At 39.1% G+C, this 18,357-nt stretch overlaps 1 protein-coding gene across 4 annotated transcripts in view; it reads right to left on the reverse strand.

The window, feature by feature from the left end:
- Positions 1–18,357, reverse strand: part of LOC120860420 (filamin-A-interacting protein 1-like) — a 211,128-nt gene that overhangs the window by 181,189 nt on the left and 11,582 nt on the right. The gene's annotated exons all lie outside the window — the stretch shown is intronic.

Consider the following 18,357-nt stretch of genomic DNA (forward strand, 5'->3'; position numbering starts at 1 on the left):
AATTCATTGAAATCCTATGGACTGTAGCCCTCTGGGCTTCTCTGTCCATGGGATTCTCCAGGCAAGAATACTGGAGTGGGTTGCCATGCCCTCCTCCAGGGGCTCTCCCTGACCCAGGGATTTAACCAGCATTTCACTGGCAGGCAGATTCTTTACCTCTGAGCCATCAGCCCATACTAAGTTCAATAACTAACAAATAGAAAGCACTGGAAAAGTTAATATATTTTAATGAATTTCTTTTCTGTAGTTTCTAGGGGTAAGCTTGGTGAGAATCCATCATATTCCAAAATACTCAATTTGTAAACCACTTGCAGCATAAGCAGCTGAATTATATCCTGTATTTACTGAGTATCCACTCCATGTAGTCTAGCCATATGTCAAGTTTGTAAGGGAAAACAAAGGTGATACATCTCTGCCTTCAAGAACTTCTAATTAAATGGGAATATAAAACAACAAGGTGAAAATGAGCAAACAAACAAGAAGGTACAAAATCAAATACAAAATGGAAAATAATTACTTGCCAAAATGTATAGACCAGATGAAAAGTGCCATTAAGGAACAAAGGTAAGGAATCAGAAAGTCCTATTTATTACAAAGGAAAGTGTGAGGTATAAGTTTTTTGTAGGGTTTTTTTTGTGTAGGTTTCTTTTTTTTAACTGAAGTATAGTTGATTTACAATGTTGTGCCGATCTCTGCTGTACAGCAGTGACTCAGTTATACACATATATATCATAAAAAAGAATGAAATAATGCCATTTGCAGCAACTTGGATGCAACTAGAGATTATCTTACTAAGTGAAGTAACTGAGAAAGAGAAAGACAAATGCCATATGAAAATTAGCTTTTGGCTTGGGTTTTTTAATAGACTTTGAAAGATGAACAACATTTAAAGAGTCACTGTATGTATGCCTGAGTCCCTTCACTGTTCAACTGAAACTATCACAACACTGTTAATCAGCTATACCCCAATATAAAATAAAAGTTTAAAATAAACAAATAAAGAGACACAAACACCAAAGGATTTAAGTAAGATGTTCACCAAGACTGATGCTTGCTAGTAAAACGGCACTTTACCTCACAAGCAAATCTCTTGTTCTGCCAAGGTCCCACTGGAAGCTAAGTTAGAACTAGTCATATTTAGGATTCGACAAATATTATTGTTGGAATATGACAGAATGTTCTGGTTAAATTTATTAAATGATAGAACTCAACTGGAAGAAAAGAAATGGCCTACACTATTCTGTTTCATGAAGATTTTAACACCAACTGAGTTCAGATCAGCTAAAGAAATGAGCTTTCTCAACCAGAGGCAATTTCATCTCTCAAAGGTTATTTCTTCTAATGTCTGAAGACATTTTTGGTTGTCACAACTTAGAGTGGGAAGTGCTACTGGTATATTGCGGGTAAAAACCAAGGATACACAAACATCCTACAACACACACAAGAAACCTCCACTACAAAGAACTACCCAACATATGTATCCCTATGGCTGATTCATGTTGATGTTTGGCAGAAACCAACAAAATTCTGTAAAGCAATTATCCTTCAATTAAAAAAAAAACTAAATTTTTTTTAAAAAGGGAAAAAAGATTTATCCAACACAAAATGTCCATTGCTTTGAGGTTGAGACACACTGAGCTAGACCACAAGGGCAGTCAATGGGGAGATGTCCTATCACAGTTTATGCAACAAAACAGGCTGGATGAAGGTAAAGAAAGAAAATGATGTTACAGTTATGAAGGATAGAAACGTGTGGAAATCCAAACTTAAGGTACAAGTCTTCTTCAGTCATTAAAGTTATCATGCCGGTGTCAAAGATTTTGGAGGGGCATTAAAAAAACGTTTTGTGATGCAAGAATGTATAGGGGGGAAAAGACAGCCTCTTTAAAAAATGATGTTGGAAAACCTGGATAGCCACGTGCAAAAGAATGAAACTGGACCACTTTCCTATACCATACCCCAAAATTAACTCAAAATGGATTAAAGATTAATATAAGACCTGAAAGCATAAACCTAGAAGACCTGAACCACAAACACAGAAGGAAGAGGCAGTGCCATTTATTGACGGGGCTGTATTTGCCCCATTGTATATTCTTGCCTCCATTGTCAAAAATAAGGTACCCATAAGTGCATGGGTTTATTTCTGGGCTTTCTATCTATATTTCTGTTTTGGTGCCAGTACCATCCTGCTTGATGACTGTAGCTTTGTAGTGTCATCTGAAGTCAAGAAGGTTGATTCCTCCAGCTCCATTCTTCTTTCTCAAGACTGCTTTGGCTATTCAGGGTCTTTTGTGTTTCCATGTGAACTGTGAAATTTTTTGTTCCAGTTCTGTGGAAAATGCCATTGGTAATTTGATCGGGATCACACTGAATCTGTAGATTGCATTTGGTAGTACAGTCATTTTTCACAATATTGATTCTTCCTACCCAGGAACATGGAATATCTCTCCATCTGTTTATGTCATCTTTGATTTCTTTCAAGAGTGTCTTACAATTTTCTAGGTACAGTTCTTTTGTTTCCTTAGGTAAGTTTATTCTTAGATATTTAATTCTTTTTGTCGCAATGGTGAATGGGATTGAGTCCTTAATTTGTCTTTCTGATTTTTCATTGTTAGTATATAGAAATGCAAGTGATTTCTGTGTATTGATTTTGTATCCTGCAACTTTGTTAAATTCACTGATTAGCTCTAATAATTTTCTGATACTGTCTTTAGGGTTTTCTATGTAGAGTATCATGTCATCCTCAAACAACGAGAGCTTTACCTCTTCTTTTCCAATCTGGATTCCTTTTATTTCTTTTTCTTCTCTGATTGCTGTAACTAGGACTTCCAGAACTCTGTTCAATAACAATGGTGACAATGGACACCCTTGTCTTGTTCCTGACGTTAGGATGCTTTCAGTTTTTCATCATTGAGAATAATGCTTGCTGCAGACTTGTCATATATGACCTTTACTATGTTGATGTAGGTTCCTACTATGCCATTTTTTGAGGAGCTTTAATCATAAGTGGGTACTGAATTTTGTTAAAGGCTTTTTCTGCAAATATTGAGATTATCATATGGTTTCTAATATTTCAATTTGTTAATATGGTGTATCACATTGATTGGTTTGTGTATATTGAAGAATTCTTGCATCCCTGGAATAATCCAAACTTGATCATGGTATATGAGCTTTCTGATGTGTTGCTGAATTCTGTTTGCAAGAATTTTGTTGAGGATTTTTGTATCTATGTTCATCAGTGATATTGGTCTGTAATTTTCTTTTTTGTGTGTTGTCTTTGTCCGGTTTTGGTATCAAGGTGATGGTGGCCTCGTAGAATGAGTTTGGAAATGTTCCTTCCTCTGCAATTTAGTGAAAGAGTTTTAGAAGGATAGGCATTAGCTCTTCTCTAAATGTTTGGTAGAATTCTCCTGTGAAGTCATCTGGTCCTGGGCTTTTGTTTTTGGGGGAGATTTTTGATCACAGCTTCAATGTCAGTGCTTGTAATTGGGTTGTTCATAATTTCTACTTCTTCCTAGTTCAGTGTTGGAAGACAGAACTTTTCTAAGAACCTGTCCATTTCTTCCAGGTTATCCATTTTATTGCAACATAGCTGTTCATAATAGTCTCTTATAATCCTTCGTATTTCTGCATTGTCTGTTGCAATTTTCATTTCTAATTTTATTGATTTGATTCTTATCTCGTTTTTTCTTGATGAGTCTGGCTAAAGTTTTGTCAATTTTGTTTATCTTCTCAAAGAACAGCTTTTAGTTTTATTAATTTTTACTGTTATTTCTTTTTCATTTATTTCTGCTCAGATCTTTATGATTTCTTTCCTTCTACTAATTTTGGGGTTTTTTTTGTTCTTCTTTTTCCAGTTGCTTTAGGTGTAAAGTTAGATTGTCTATTTGATGTTTTTCTTGTTTCTTGAGGTAGGTTTGTATTGCTATAAACTTCCCCCTTAGAACTGCTTTTGCTGCATTCCATAGGTTTTGAGTTGTTGTATTTTCATTGTCATTTGTTTCTAGAAATCTTTTTATTTCCCTTTTTGATTTCTTCAGTAACCTGTTGGTTATTTAGAAATGTGTTGTTTAATCTCCATGTGTTTGTGTTCCTTACAGCTTTTTTTCTTGTAATTGATATCTAGTCTCATAGCATTGTGGTCGGAGAAGAGCCTTGATCCGATTTCAATTTTCTTAAATTTATTGAGGTTTGATTTGTGACCTAAGATGTGGTCTCTCCTGGAGAATGTTCCATGTGCACTTGAGAAGAAGGTGTATCCTTCTGCATTGGATGGAATGTCCTGAAGATATCAATGAGATCCACATCATCTAAAGTATCATTTAAGACTTGTGTTTCCTTATTAATTTTCTGTTTTGATGATCTGTCCATTGGTGTGAGTAGGGTTTTTAAGTCTCCTACTAACCTAGATAGCATATTCAAAAGCAGAGACATTACTTTGCTGACTAAGGTCCATCTAGTCAAGGCTATGGTTTTTCCTGTGGTCATGTATGGATGCGAGAGTTGGACTGTGAAGAAGGCTGAGTGCCGAAGAATTGATGCTTTCGAACTGTGGTGTTGGAGAAGACTCTTGAGAGTCCCTTGGACTGCAAGGAGATCTGACCAGTCCATTCTGAAGGAGATCAGCCCTGGGATTTCTTTGGAAGGAATGATGCTAAAGCTGAAACTTCAGTACTGTGGCCACCTCATGGGAAGAGTTGACTCATTGGAAAAGACTCTGATGCTAGGAGTGATTGGGGGCAGGAGAATAAGGGGACGACCGAGGATGAGATGGCTGAATGGCATCACTGACTCGATGGACATGAGTCTGAGTGAACTCCGGGAGTTGGTGATGGACAGGGAGGCCTGGCGTGCTGTGATTCATGGGGTCGCAAAGAGTCAGACACAACTGAGCAACTGAACTGAACTGAACTATTACTGTGTTACAGTCAATTTCTCCTTTTATGTCTGTTAATGTTTGTCTTATGTATTGAGGTGCTCCTATGTTGGGTGCATAGATATTTAAAATTGTTATGTCTTCCTCTTGGATTGATCCCTTGATCATTATGCAGTGTCCTTCCTTATCTCTTGTAATCTTCTTTATTTTAAGGTCTATTTTGTCTGATATGAGGATTGCTACTCCAGCTTTCTTTTGCTTCCCATTTGCATGGAATATATTTTTCCATCCTCTCACTTTCAGTCTATATATGTCTTTAGGTCTGAAGTGGATTTCTTGTAGACAACATATATATGGCTCTTGTTTTTGTATCCATTCAGCAAATCTCTGTCTTTTGGTTGGAACATTTAATCTATTTACATTTTAAGTAATTATTGATATATATGTTCCTATTGCTATTTTCTTAATTGTTTGGGGTTGATTTTGCAGATCTTTTTTCTTCTCTTGTATTTCTTGACTATATAAGTCCCTTTAACATTTGTTGTAAAGCTGGTTTGGTGGTACTGAATTATCTTAACTTTTTGCTTTTCCAAAAAGCTTTTTATTTCTCCATCGATTTTGAATGAGATCCTTACCAGGTACAGTAATCTTGGTTATAGATTTTTTTCCTTTCAGTACTTTAAATATATCCTGCCATTCCCTTCTGGCCTGCAGAGTTTCTGCTGAAAGATCAGCTTTTAGGCATATGGGGTTTCCCTTGTATGTTACTTGCTGCTTCTCCCTTGCTGCTTTTATTCTTTCTTTGTGTTTAGTCTTTGTTAGTTTGATTACTATGTGTCTTGGCATGTTTCTCCGTGGGTTATCCTGTATGGGACTCTTTGTGCCTCTTGGACTTGATTGACTATTTCCTTTTCCATGTTGGGGAAATTTTCAACTATAATCTCTTCAAAAATCTTCTACTACCCTTTCTTTTTCTCTTCTTCTTCTGGGACCCCTATAATTCAAATGTTGGTGCATTTGATATTGTCCCAGGGGTCTCTGAGACTATCCTCAGTTCTTTTCATTCTTTTTACTTTATTCTGCTCTTCAGAAGTTATTTCCACCATTTTATCTTCCAGCTCACTGATTCATTCTTCTGTTGCAGATATTCTATTGATTCCTTCTGAAAGTGAAAGTGAAGTCGCTCAATCGTGTCCGACTTTTTGCGACCCTGTGGACTCTAGCCCACCAGGCTCCTCTATCCATGGAATTCTCCAGGCAAGAAACCGGAGTGGGTTGCCATTTCCTTCTCCAGGGGATCTTCCCCACCCAGGGATCAAACCTGGGTCTCCTGTATTGCAGGCAGACGCTTTAACCTCTGAGCCATTGATTCCTTCTAGAGCATTTCTAATTTCTGTAACTGTGTTGTTTGTATGTTTATTCTTTAATTCCTCTATGTCTTTGTTAATTGATTCTTGCATTTTCTCCATTTTGTTTTCAAGGTTTTTGATCATCTTTACTATCATTATTCTGAATTATTTTTCAGGTAGTTTGTCTATTTCCTCTTCATTTATTTGGACTTCTGCATTTCTAGTTTGTTCCTTCATTTGTGTAGTACTTCTCTGCCTTTTCATTATTTTTTATTAACTTATTGTGTTTGAGGTCTCCCTTTCCCAGGCTTCAAGGTTAAATTCTTTCTCCCTTTTGGTTTCTGCCCTCCTAAGATTGGTCCAGTGGTTTGTGTAAGCTTCATATAGGGTGAGATTTATGCTGAGTTTTTGTTTGTTTTTTCATGTTAGTTTGTTTTCCCTCTGATGGGCAAGGCTGAGTGATGTGGCAATCTTGTCTGCTGATGATTGGGTTTATATTTTTGTTTTGTTTGTTGTTTAGATGAGGCATCCTGTACAGGGTGCTACTGGTGGTTGGGGGATGCTTGGTCTTGTATTCAAGTGGTTTCCTTTGTGTGAGTTCTCACTATCTGATACTCCCTAGGGTTAGTTCTCTGGTAGCCTAGGCTCCTAGAGTCAAGTTCTCCCACTCCAAAGGCTCAGGGCTTGATCTCTGGTCAGGAACGAAGATTCCACACGTGGTTTATTACAGCATTCAGTGAGATTAAAACAAATATCCCAAAACAAGTAACAAAAAATGAACTCCAGACAAATGGCAGTTACAAAATCAGGCAAATAATAATTAAAATAATGGAATATACACATATACATATACATCCATGAACAAAATCAAAACAGTCCAACAAAAATAAAGTACAGTAGATTGACCCAGTGAACAAAGGAAATAAAAAATTATATTTACCAGTTAAGAACAAAACTAACTGAAGCACAAACTGGAAAACAAAACCAAAGCAAGGTGCCAAGTAGGGAATAAAGTAATGAAAACGCTAACAAATATGTTGAAAGGAAAGGAAAGAAAGAATAGTTATCAAAGTTAAACAGAGATAGATAAAGAAGATTTATATACATTAAAGATTAACTGCAGGGGAAAAGAACAGTTGGAAAACCAAACAGAGGAATATATGTAGAAAAAAATAATAGGCTTCACAAACTTAAATTTTAAAAAAAGAGAAAAGAAGAAAAATTGGAAAACTCCACAGAACTGCAAAAGCCCAATGTAGAGGTTTATAACAACAATAAAAAATGTGACTGAGAAAGAAGATTAAAAAAGCTCAACAGCTTAATTAGATTTCACAGTGCCAATAAAACTGACAACTACAACAGAGTGGGGGTTGGGGGAGGAAAAAGAAAAGAAAAAAAATCCAAAAGAATCTATAGAACAAGTGACAACATCAGAATAATAAATGTTTTTCTTGGCCACTGCTGTCAGAGTCCTCTCCCTCGCTGGGAGTCACAGTCCACCTCACCTCTCTAGGATGCCCTCCAAACACTGTGCTGGTCTCTGGCCCTTCTGTGGGGGCAGCTCAGATTCTAATCTAGTCCTACTCATGTGTGTTCTTGCTTCCAATGTCCACAGCCATGAGAACTAGACTGCTTTCTTTTGTGGGAGCTCTCAATGATCTTTTATATATTCCATAGACATGAGTCTGCCTAGTTGATTGTGTGGATTTAATCTGCAGCTGGTGGGAAGGTTTTGGGTCTTCTTCCTTAGCCACACTGCCCCTGGATTTCAATTGTGGTTTTATTTCCACCTCTGCTTGTGGGTCGTCCACTGGGGTTTGCTCCTGAGGCTGCCCTGGAGAACTTGGGTTTGCCTGTGAGGGCCAAGTGTGGAGGTGGTGCAGCTGCTTGGGTCACAGGGGTTCTGGCAGCACCAGGTACTCAGGGGAGTTGGCAGCTAGGGCAGCAGGAAATATAGTGCTCTAGAAGGGTATGGCAACCAGTATTGGCCAATATGCTCCAGTATTCTTGCCTGGAGAGCACCCCCTCCCTGACAGAGAGGCCTGGCAGGCCACAGTCTACAGGGTCGCAAAGAGTTGCACACTACCAATGCAACCCTGTGTGCATAGACGCAAGACTCTTTTTGCCTGTGGCAGCTCTATCCCAGTGAGAATTGAGCATGAAGGTGGCACAGCTGCTTGCTTGCAGGAACCCTGGTGGCGCCAAGTGTGCCGGGACACAGACTGCCTCCACCACAGGAGTTAACGCCCTATCGGGGTCTTTTTTTGAGTCTCCTGTAGCTGGCGATCAGAAGGCCTCTTTGGCCAGTCTTTCTCCATAGCTCTGCCGTTTCAGGCACTTAGAGGGCTCCCTTGCCTGGGGTCCTTCTCTGTTGTTTGGCACATCAGGCACATAGAGGGGCATGCTGGCTGGAGTCCTACTCTGTAGATTGGCACATCAGGCACTTAAAGGGGCACCCTGAATGGGGTCCTACTCTGTAGTTCAGTGCTTCAGGTGGTTGATGGGCCAGCCTCTCTATTCTTCATCTGCAGATCCTGGCATGTGGGGGGAGAGAGGCTATGGTGATGGCTCCACCCCCTACGCGTGACTCAGCTGTATTGCCTTGCTTTCATGGCTGCCTGGCTTTCCTCCACAGGCATTTCCCACGATCTCCTCCTTCACATCCCCTCAATCTGTCTCTCCACAGTCAACAGCAACCCTTGCCCTGGGATTGCTCCACAATCCCTAAACTCCAGCTCCCAGCCGCTGCGCCTTCCAGGGGACCTGGGTCCCTGTCCAGGGTATGTATGGCTGCAGCAAGGACTGTCTGATTCTCATTCCATTTAGGCTGCCACAGATCAGCTGTTTAACTCTCAGCCTTAAATGTTTCTCCTCTGACTCAGACAATTACCCCGCTGTGGGGATCAGACCCCTGCTTCAATCCCCCACCTGCCGAGGGCAGGTTCAGTCCTTCTAAGGCTCCTGGTTTCCCCCTAGTTCCTTCATCCTACTGAGTTTTGTGTGGGTCTATAGATTCTTTCCCCACTGGTCAGGAATTTCTACCCACTCTCTGCTGGTGTTCTGCATGCACTTCTGTGTCTGGAGGTGTATTCCTGATCTATCTGTGGAGAGAGATGTACTCCACGTCCACCTGCTCCTCCGCCATCTTGTTCTCTCCGTCCCTCATGCACTCTTGTTGGGAATGTAAATCGGTGCATCCACTATGGAAAACAGTATGGAGTTTCCTCAAAAAATTAAAAATAGAGCTCCCATATGATCCAGCAATTTCACTTCTAGGTATCTAACTAAAGAAGATGAAAACACTAATTCTACAAGATCTGAATCCCTATGTTCATTGAAACATTATTTATAACGACCAAGGTATGGCAACAACTTAAGTGTCCATTGATAGATGAATGGATAAAGATGTGATATACGTATATGCATATATAGACGCATGCTCACTGTAGAAATTTTAAGTCATATATTTATCCAGAGATGATCATTGTTAACACTTGGAATGTAGTCTAATTTTTCCAATAGAATCTTAAATTAGATATTTTTGTAATATATTTTTTTATTAAATAGTCACTTTTTCAAATTTGATGTCAGAACAACTCAAATTCATCCTTTTCCTGATTAAGAGGACTCTGCTATTAAACATATACGTTTGCCTCTAAGTTTTCACTACAATAAAAAGACTGCATTCATATAGCTGTTATTCATTAAATGTCTGCAGTTAAGAACCCATGCTGTATTTCAAGCCACCTTTCACTCCCCCAAGTGGTTATCATATGGTAACTAGACCCAACAATCTTTGCCTTCCAGCACCGTCCATGCATGCAAACAGAGGGAAGGAGGTAGGATCTTTCTGCTGTAACTTGGTACCGCTGAGCTCCATTTCCTCCCAGGCAGTGTTTCCTCAGGAGGTCTGCAGTTAACATGGATGTAGTGGGTGAGCTGTCCATTTGGTTCCCCAGAGGAGGCACAGAGCTTCCATGAGACTAATATATTCACTAGCTATTTTAAGAAGATAATATCAGACAAAAGTTTAATTGACCTCCTTTTTATAGTGAGTGCAATTAAAAGTTTCCTATAAAATGGATCTCAAGTATAAATCAACATTATTTGAACTGTAAGTCACACACAGTCTAGGCTGGTCAGTTTTTCTAGGCTGGTCACATAGTTCTAGATAAGCAGGAAAAGATTTGATGTCACCAAATGTGGTTAGCCTTCCACGAAGAAAATTTTACTTTATAACCTGAACTAATCACGAGGAGAATCTGACATAAAGCAATGGGTGGCTCAGTGCTAACTCAATTCCTCTCCTGAAATTGCCTCATAGTTCTTGTTGTATTTGTGGTGGCCTGACATTGCCTATGATTCTCTACATAGGATTACCCAGCATATGGTGATAATATAATCCAGTATTATGCTATTATGTCACATATAATATGTAATATTAATACAGTATTAAAATAATAAGAATATTTTCTGTGGTTTAACAAGGTAAAATGGCTTTGAATATTACTTACTTTTTTGATTCTGATATCTTTACAGGTAATTTTTTTTCCATAGGGAAGTCTGTGTACAAATCGACCCTATCAAATATCAGAAAATCCATGAGAGAAAAAAAATTATTTCATGGGCTTACACCTTGGTTTTCTAAAATGTAAGGTAAGCCCTTATGTTTAAAGTAAGCCCAAATTTTAGATGACAAGTCAGACATTTCATAAGTAAGAATTTTTTAAACGTATAAAACAGGAATAATAATAGCTATTTTTATACTATACACATAAGGCAGCCAACATAGATTCTGGTATGTTGGAAGCACTCAATAAAAACAATTTTATTATTATTATTGTGCCACTTATTTTCTTCCCACAGTCAGTAGGTATAATAATAGCTATATATTAAAGTTAACATTAATGCATTAATGATTATAATATTTACATGACAGTTTATCAGTTCAGTTCAGTCACTCAGGTGTGTACGACTCTTTGTGACCCCATGAATTGCAGCACGCCAGGCCTCCCTGTCCATCACCAACTCCTGGAGGTCACTCAAATTCACGTCCATCAAATTGGTGAGGCCATCCAGCCATCTCATCCTTTGTGGTCCCCTTCTCCTCCTGCCCCCAATCCCTCCCAGCATCAGAGTCTTTTCCAATGAGTCAACTCTTCCCATGACGTGGTCAAAGGATTGAAGTTTCAGCTTTAGCATCAATCCTTCCAAAGAACACCCAGGACTGATCTCCTTTAGAATGGACTGGTTGGATCTCCTTGTAGTTCAAGAGACTCTTAAGAGTCTTCTCCAACACCACAGTTCAAAAGCATCAATTCTTCGGCACCAGCTTTCTTCACAGTCCAACTCTCGCATCCCTACATGACTACTGGAAAAACCATAGCCTTGACTAGACGGACCTTTGTTGGCAAAGTAATGTCTCTGCTTTTGAATATGGTATCTAGGTTGGTCACAACTTTCCTTCCAAGGAGTAAGTGTCTTTTAATTTCATGGCTGCAATCACCATCTGCAGTGATTTTGGAGCCCAAAAAAATAAAGTCTGACACTGTTTCCACTGTTTCCCAATCTATTTCCCATGAAGTGATGGGACCAGATGCCATGATTTTAGTTTTCTAAATGTTGAGCTTTAAGCCAACTTTTCCACTCTCCTCTTTCACTTTCATCAAGAGGCTTTTTAGTTCCCCTTCACTTTCTGCCACACATCTGTCATTATTCTTAATTTAATTGGGCTGTAAGTAGAAAAATACATAGACAATTGCTTCTATAGTTGGGTCCAGACCATAAACAGCACACCAACCTCAGGTTGGTGTGAACCAAATTAAACAAATAAATCGACCACAATTAGTGAGGAACCTAAGTTGGGTACAAGAAACCAATTACACACCATCATTATATAGAACTTTCTCAAGAATATTCCACGTACATATTTTAAATCCACATTTTATAACTCTCCTTTTAAATAAAGCACTCATGAAAAATTTCTGGAACTTATTTGAGGATTTTACATAACCAAGATTCTGACCTTTTTTTGGTATATTAAACACCCTTTACAATCATTGTACTTATACCATGTTCTTCTAATCTGTTAATGGAGTAGACACTATTCCCCCTTAAGTCACCAAATTCCAGAATAGAAAAACAAACATTAAAAACTGAGAGGAGAGTCAAGTCAGACCGTCTCCTTGTTCCCAAGCATCTAGTCTGACCTCCCACATAGAGTGGTAATTTGTGCTTCAATCTCTGCTCTGTTGTACCACAATCTAGCAGAAATGGCAGTTCCTGGTTCCAAGATGGATATTTCTCAGAGAATGAATGGGAATGGAAAATAAATCTTGAGGTTGAAGGTTAATTATCGACAAAAATTATCCTTTGGCAATAACAACGTTTTCTATAATATTAATAAAAGTGTCTTGTTTTATGTAGTTTTGATGTATATTAATGTTGAAAGATGTTCTAAGACTGGCTGAAGCAGGAGAAATGGCAGAAAGAGGGTTCTGAAAAGAAAATAAAGAGGAATGAATGAAGAATAAGCCCAGAAAGCATGGAAAATTGGAGGAGAGGACAGAAGTCATACGTATCAGGGTCTGAATCCAGATGGGGATGGAAAAAAAGAGGAAACAGAATTCCCACAATCAGAGTGTAAGTATGAAAGGGAGGGTATGAGGGATGATAAAGAAGCAAAGATGTGACTTCCCTGGTGGTGCAATGATTAAGACTCCTTGCTTCCAATGCAGGGGAGGCAGGTTCAATCTCTGGTGGGGGAACTAAGATTACACATGTCACACGGTGAGGTCACACACACACACACACACAAAGCAACAGCAAAGACATGAGCATGTCTTTGCATTGGCTGTTTAAAGAAAGTGGGCTTCCCTGGTGGCTCAGATGGGAAAGCGTCTGCCTGCTATGAGGAGACCCAGGTTCAATCCCTGGGCCAGGAAGATCCCCTGGAGAAGGAAATGGCAACCGCTCCAGTACTCTTGCCTGGAACAGTCCATGGACGGAGGAGCCTGATGGTCAACAGTCCATGGGGTCACAAAGAGTTGGACATGACTGAGTGACTTCACTTTCAAAGAAAGGAGGGCTATAAAAGGAGAAGTGATGAACTCGTTGAATAATGCATTGCTAGTTAAATCACCAAATAGAAGGTGGAGATTCAGCATAATTGTGCTATTATTCACACTTACATTCTAACTAACAGAATTATATATAATGTGTAGGCTCACTTTATCTGTGGGTGTGAGAGAAGTAAAGGGAAGTCATTCACTTGTACCCAATGTACGAAAAAGAACGCTTGGAAGGACCACCACAGTAATACAGCACCACTCTCGTCTCAGCACATCCGTTATAGGACCAAACGACACAAGATGGTGTGAAATGCTTACTGCCTACCTTCACTCTGGGAATCTTTCAGAAGTGGCTTTTTCCAAAACTGGACTTCCCCAGAACAAAGCCCCAAAATATTAGCACAGAAGGTCTGGGTGTGGTTTTACTCACATCACTGCTCCCTTTGTGTTCACAAAATGTTTCTGCTCTCAGACCAGTGAGAAATAGCTGAGCACCACAGGCACCAGGTACCACCCTCACAAGACCCCTCACAGGATACATGCACACCACAGACCACTCTCCAACCAGCTTCCCTCCATCCTCTGGAAGAACAGACAGAACTGACGAAGAGAGAGCTGTTGCTCTTCTAAAATGCCCAACATCTAGAATGCCAGAGGCAGGATGAGACGGAGAAACCACGAGCTCCTACCCAACAAGTATCTTGGGAATTAACCCAAGACCGATAATGTTCTAGCTTCCAAAAAGATAAGCAGCACAAAGCTGTGGCTTGTCTATGAATTCCTGTATCTGAATTAACAAGCTATATGACTTTAGCTTCCTTGGTGGCTCAGATGGTAAAGAATCCCTGCAATGTGGGAGATCTGGGTTTGATCCCTTGGTTGGAAAGATCCCCTGGAAGAGGGCATGGCAACCCACTCCAGTATTCCTGCCTGGAGAATCCCCATGGACAGAGGAGCCTGGCGGGCTACAGGCCATGGGGTCACAAGAGTCAGACCAGACTGAGCAACTAAGAACAGCACATGACTTCAAGAAAGATAAACTTTCTGGTCTCAGTTTCCTCATTTCATAAAAAGCAGTCAAGTCAATCATCTCTTAGCATCCATCAGTATCTAAAAATATTATGGTAAAAATTTTTTTCAGAGTAATTCATGAGTTTAGCAGAGTGCCGAAAACTTGAGCCTTAATATCCCTTTCCTGGATCAGTTAAATCTTATAATTCTAATGAACTTAAGCAGTTTTATGTCATGATCAAAGGCAAGGATTCCTTACTCTAGCTCTCTGTTTTATCTACCTACCTCTTGGTCCCCCCACTCTCATGATCCAGTCAAATGTGTCCATTTTGGATATTAGCTTCTGTTTTGATAATAACATTACTCAGGAAATACACAGCCATCAAGATGTTCTTGGCACTTCAGTGATTAGGCAGAATGGACTTCTGTGATTAGGTAGTCTTGTTTCCACAATTCTAATCGAGTAAGATCCCTCCTAGGAAATCCTATTGAGCTACTGAGAATGAAGTATGTGGCTTTTCTTTATAATAAGAGCCTCTGGGTCTGCCAAACTTTTAGAAGTCAGTAGGCAGTATTTGAGAACAATAGGAGGAAAAGAAAACAATGCATTCTTAAAAGCATCACGTGTGTTTGGACTCCTATTTTTCAAAATGGAAATGGCCTTTTTTTTTTTCTGATTATTAAGATTTTTACCACATATTGTCAAATTGCCTTTCAGGAAGCTTGCCCTAGCTGAATTTCCCACCAGCATTCTATAGTGGCTACTTCCTCACCCCCTCACCAAACAGGTATCAGATTCTGTTGGGTCAATCTGTTGGTTGAAACAATACTATTTTCTTTTCATTTGAATTTTTAATTATCAATGAGGCTAGTTTTCACACATTTATTACAAATTGTTTACTTATGCCATTTGTCCATTTTTCTTTTGTTGTGTCTCTTTTGCTTTATTCATGTAAAAGAGCTCTTTATATTAAGGATATTTGTTCTTAATTATTTTTGTTCATGAGGTACTTTTTTTCCTGCATAAAAGTTTTCACTCTGCTTTAAGGAGTAAAATATTTCAGTCTTTTGCTTTACTACTTTTTTTACCCTGTTTAGGAAGTTCTTTCTTACCTCATCTACCTATATTTTTTTCAAGTATTTCACTCTCAATTGTAAATTTCTGGTGAATTTAAGTGTATTTTGGTATGTATTTTGGTATAAAGGGTGACATAGAGATTTCACTTTTTTCCAGTTATTTCAACCCCATTGACTGAAAAATCCAAATTTTCTTTTCTGATTTGAAATGTCTCTCCTTTCTAACACTAAACTCTTTATATACAGGTTTCTGGAGTTCTGACTGTTTTCCTTTGATCTCCTCATCTGATGTGAACTTATTCTGACACCACTACCAAAGTGTTTTTAATGAGTGTGGTTTCAAAATTCATTTTATTATGTGGTAAGGCAATGCTCCCAACTTGTACTTCAAAAATTTCCTGGCTATTCACACAAGATTCTTGCTCCAACACCAGTTGGGCACTCGAAGTGAACTGCTGAATATATGTAAGTATTTTTCAAAGTGCACAAACTTGTGAAGGCCCTAAAGCAAATAATTTTATAGGAAATATCCATTGCTCCCTTTTAGACTTATTAAGATCAGTCACTGCTATTTTTTTTTCAACCATGCAGTTTATAGGATTTTAGTTCTCAGACCAGAGATTGAACCCACACTCTGAGCAGTGAGAGCACAGTGTTCTGCCCACTGGACTGCCAGGGAATTCCCATTAAGATTGGTCACTGCTTTGAAAGAATGCTCAGGGTGTAAGTGGTGTTGGGCATCAAGAATTTTCTAGCTCACAAGATGCATATTTGGCTGGCATATTATAACCACAACAGTTTTAAGTGTGATGAAAATGTTGTATCCTCTTTATCACACTATTCTTAAAAACATTAAAATTATCACATATGTGGAAAGAAAGCAACTTGTAAGCACCCCACCATTCGTACAGCTATGTGGACTTGTTGAAACAAATCAGTTCTTGAGCCTTTCAGTCACATTCATTTCCTCTGCTATCCCTTAGACCTTGTTTGTCAGTCCCTGTCTTGCTTTCAGCCTCTAGGTCCCCTTTCCTTACACAAGGGTCACTTTATCGCCCCCATCTATGATCTCTGAGTCAATTACTCACCACCCAAAACCAGGCGAGCGCTCCCACCATTCCCTTCACTCCCTAGTCATCTGGCATTGAAATTGCCATTGCTTTTACCCGGAACCCAGTTAGAGAGTAGAGACCATATGCTCTTCAGGAGAACCCCATGAACGGAGAAGCCTGGAGGGCTGCAGTCCATGCGGTTGCAAAGAGTTGGACATGACTGAGCTACTAAGCACATGAGTGCATGAGTGCAAAGTTGCTTCAGTTGTATCCAACTCTTTGCGACACTGTGAACCACAGAAGCCCGCCAGGCTCCTCTGTCCATGGGATTCTCCAGGCAGGAATATTGGAGTGGGTTGCCATCCCCTCCAGGGGATCTTTCCAACTCAGGGATGGAACTCGAATCTCTTATGTCTCCTGCATCAGCAGGTGAGTTCTTTACCACTAGCACCACCTGGGAAGCCCTGCCACACAATACTAATGATAGCACTTTTGAGGTCCAACTCCTATGAAACATCTGAGAACAGAAATCAGAATAATAATCCACATATAAATCAAATTGTAGGATTTTTAACCATACATTCATACTATGTGGAAAAACAAGAGCTCTTTTTTCCCCTCTAATCTCTCTCTCAAAAGCACAAAATTTTTCACTTTCTGGGAAACCACAAGTCACTTTCATCTGGTTTTCCCCCTAGTCCTCGCCTCTTTTTGAGTTCAACATTTCACGTGTTCATTTTGGGGAGATTCCATTGCAATACATCACCAGGAACACATGTGTTCCGCTGGGACCTTATTCCCTGGAAGATGTGAATGGTGATGTAAATAACAGCATCATTGGAATTTGGAGTAAGTAATGCAGGAAAGAAAGTTATGGTGAAATAAGGCGAAATCAGGCAACTATAATCAATATTTCCTCTTGGGGTAATGCAGAGAGTATTGATGCTGATAGAGAACTTCAATGGTATTCATCAGCTGGAGCTGTCAGCAGAACATTAATTAAATGGCAGCTGTTGCTTTACCACTTGTAGGGGAGGGGAGCAATGCTGACTCCAAAATAGATTTCCGAGGATGAGAACATTTCCAGCTAGTAAACCAAATAAGAGCCCGGTTCTGGTTTTTTTTTTTTTTTTTTATGAGTTTTGCAGCACATGAATGAAGAGATGAGGAACTATTAGACTTGCGTTGATGGTTAGGTAAGTAAGTAAGTAAGAGTGCTAGTCTGCTGTTGGAAATACACACATTATCATGCTAATTGCAGCTACAGAGTCTAGCTTTGCTTCCACTCAGTTAAGGATTCATTATTCTCTGATGCTCTAATGAACATTTAAGATGTCTGTTGATTTTTAACTTGTAATAAAAACAATATGTGGCCATTAAAGGTTTAGAAGCAGAGAAATAAACAGCCTTGGTCACAGATTGTTATGCTCATGTTTTTATAAAAATTCTGCTCCATCCAATTACTGATCAAAACTGTTCAGTAATGTTTATTCCTCAATTCCATGATATTTAACAGATTTACCTTCTTGAGCACGTGTTTTGTGCCATGTGCTAAAAAGAGTCCCAAGTCATACCTGGATCTATTTATCACATTAGTGTTTTAAATTTACATGTAAATATTTATCATGGACTATTTTTAATAAATCTTCACTTTTTGTTAACTTGCTATTGCTCTGAGAAATAGGTGCTACAGTGTTTGCATTGGTGATTTTCAACTTGGTAAAATTCATTTAACAGACAATGCATATAGATTTTCCCCAAGGTATGAAAAAGCCTTCTCTATAGAATTTCAAACTTACACAATCAATCAGAAAATTAATTCCATATATATGACCTAAAAATGTAGACTTCAAGAGGTCTTTGGAATACAATGACCCTCCGGCCAATCAGTTCCATGGGAAAGACCAGCTTGTTTCCAGCAC

The sequence above is a fragment of the Oryx dammah genome, unplaced genomic scaffold (genome assembly GCF_014754425.2).
Source record: "Oryx dammah isolate SB20612 unplaced genomic scaffold, SCBI_Odam_1.1 HiC_scaffold_11072, whole genome shotgun sequence".
NCBI classification, from domain to species: domain Eukaryota; kingdom Metazoa; phylum Chordata; class Mammalia; order Artiodactyla; family Bovidae; genus Oryx; species Oryx dammah.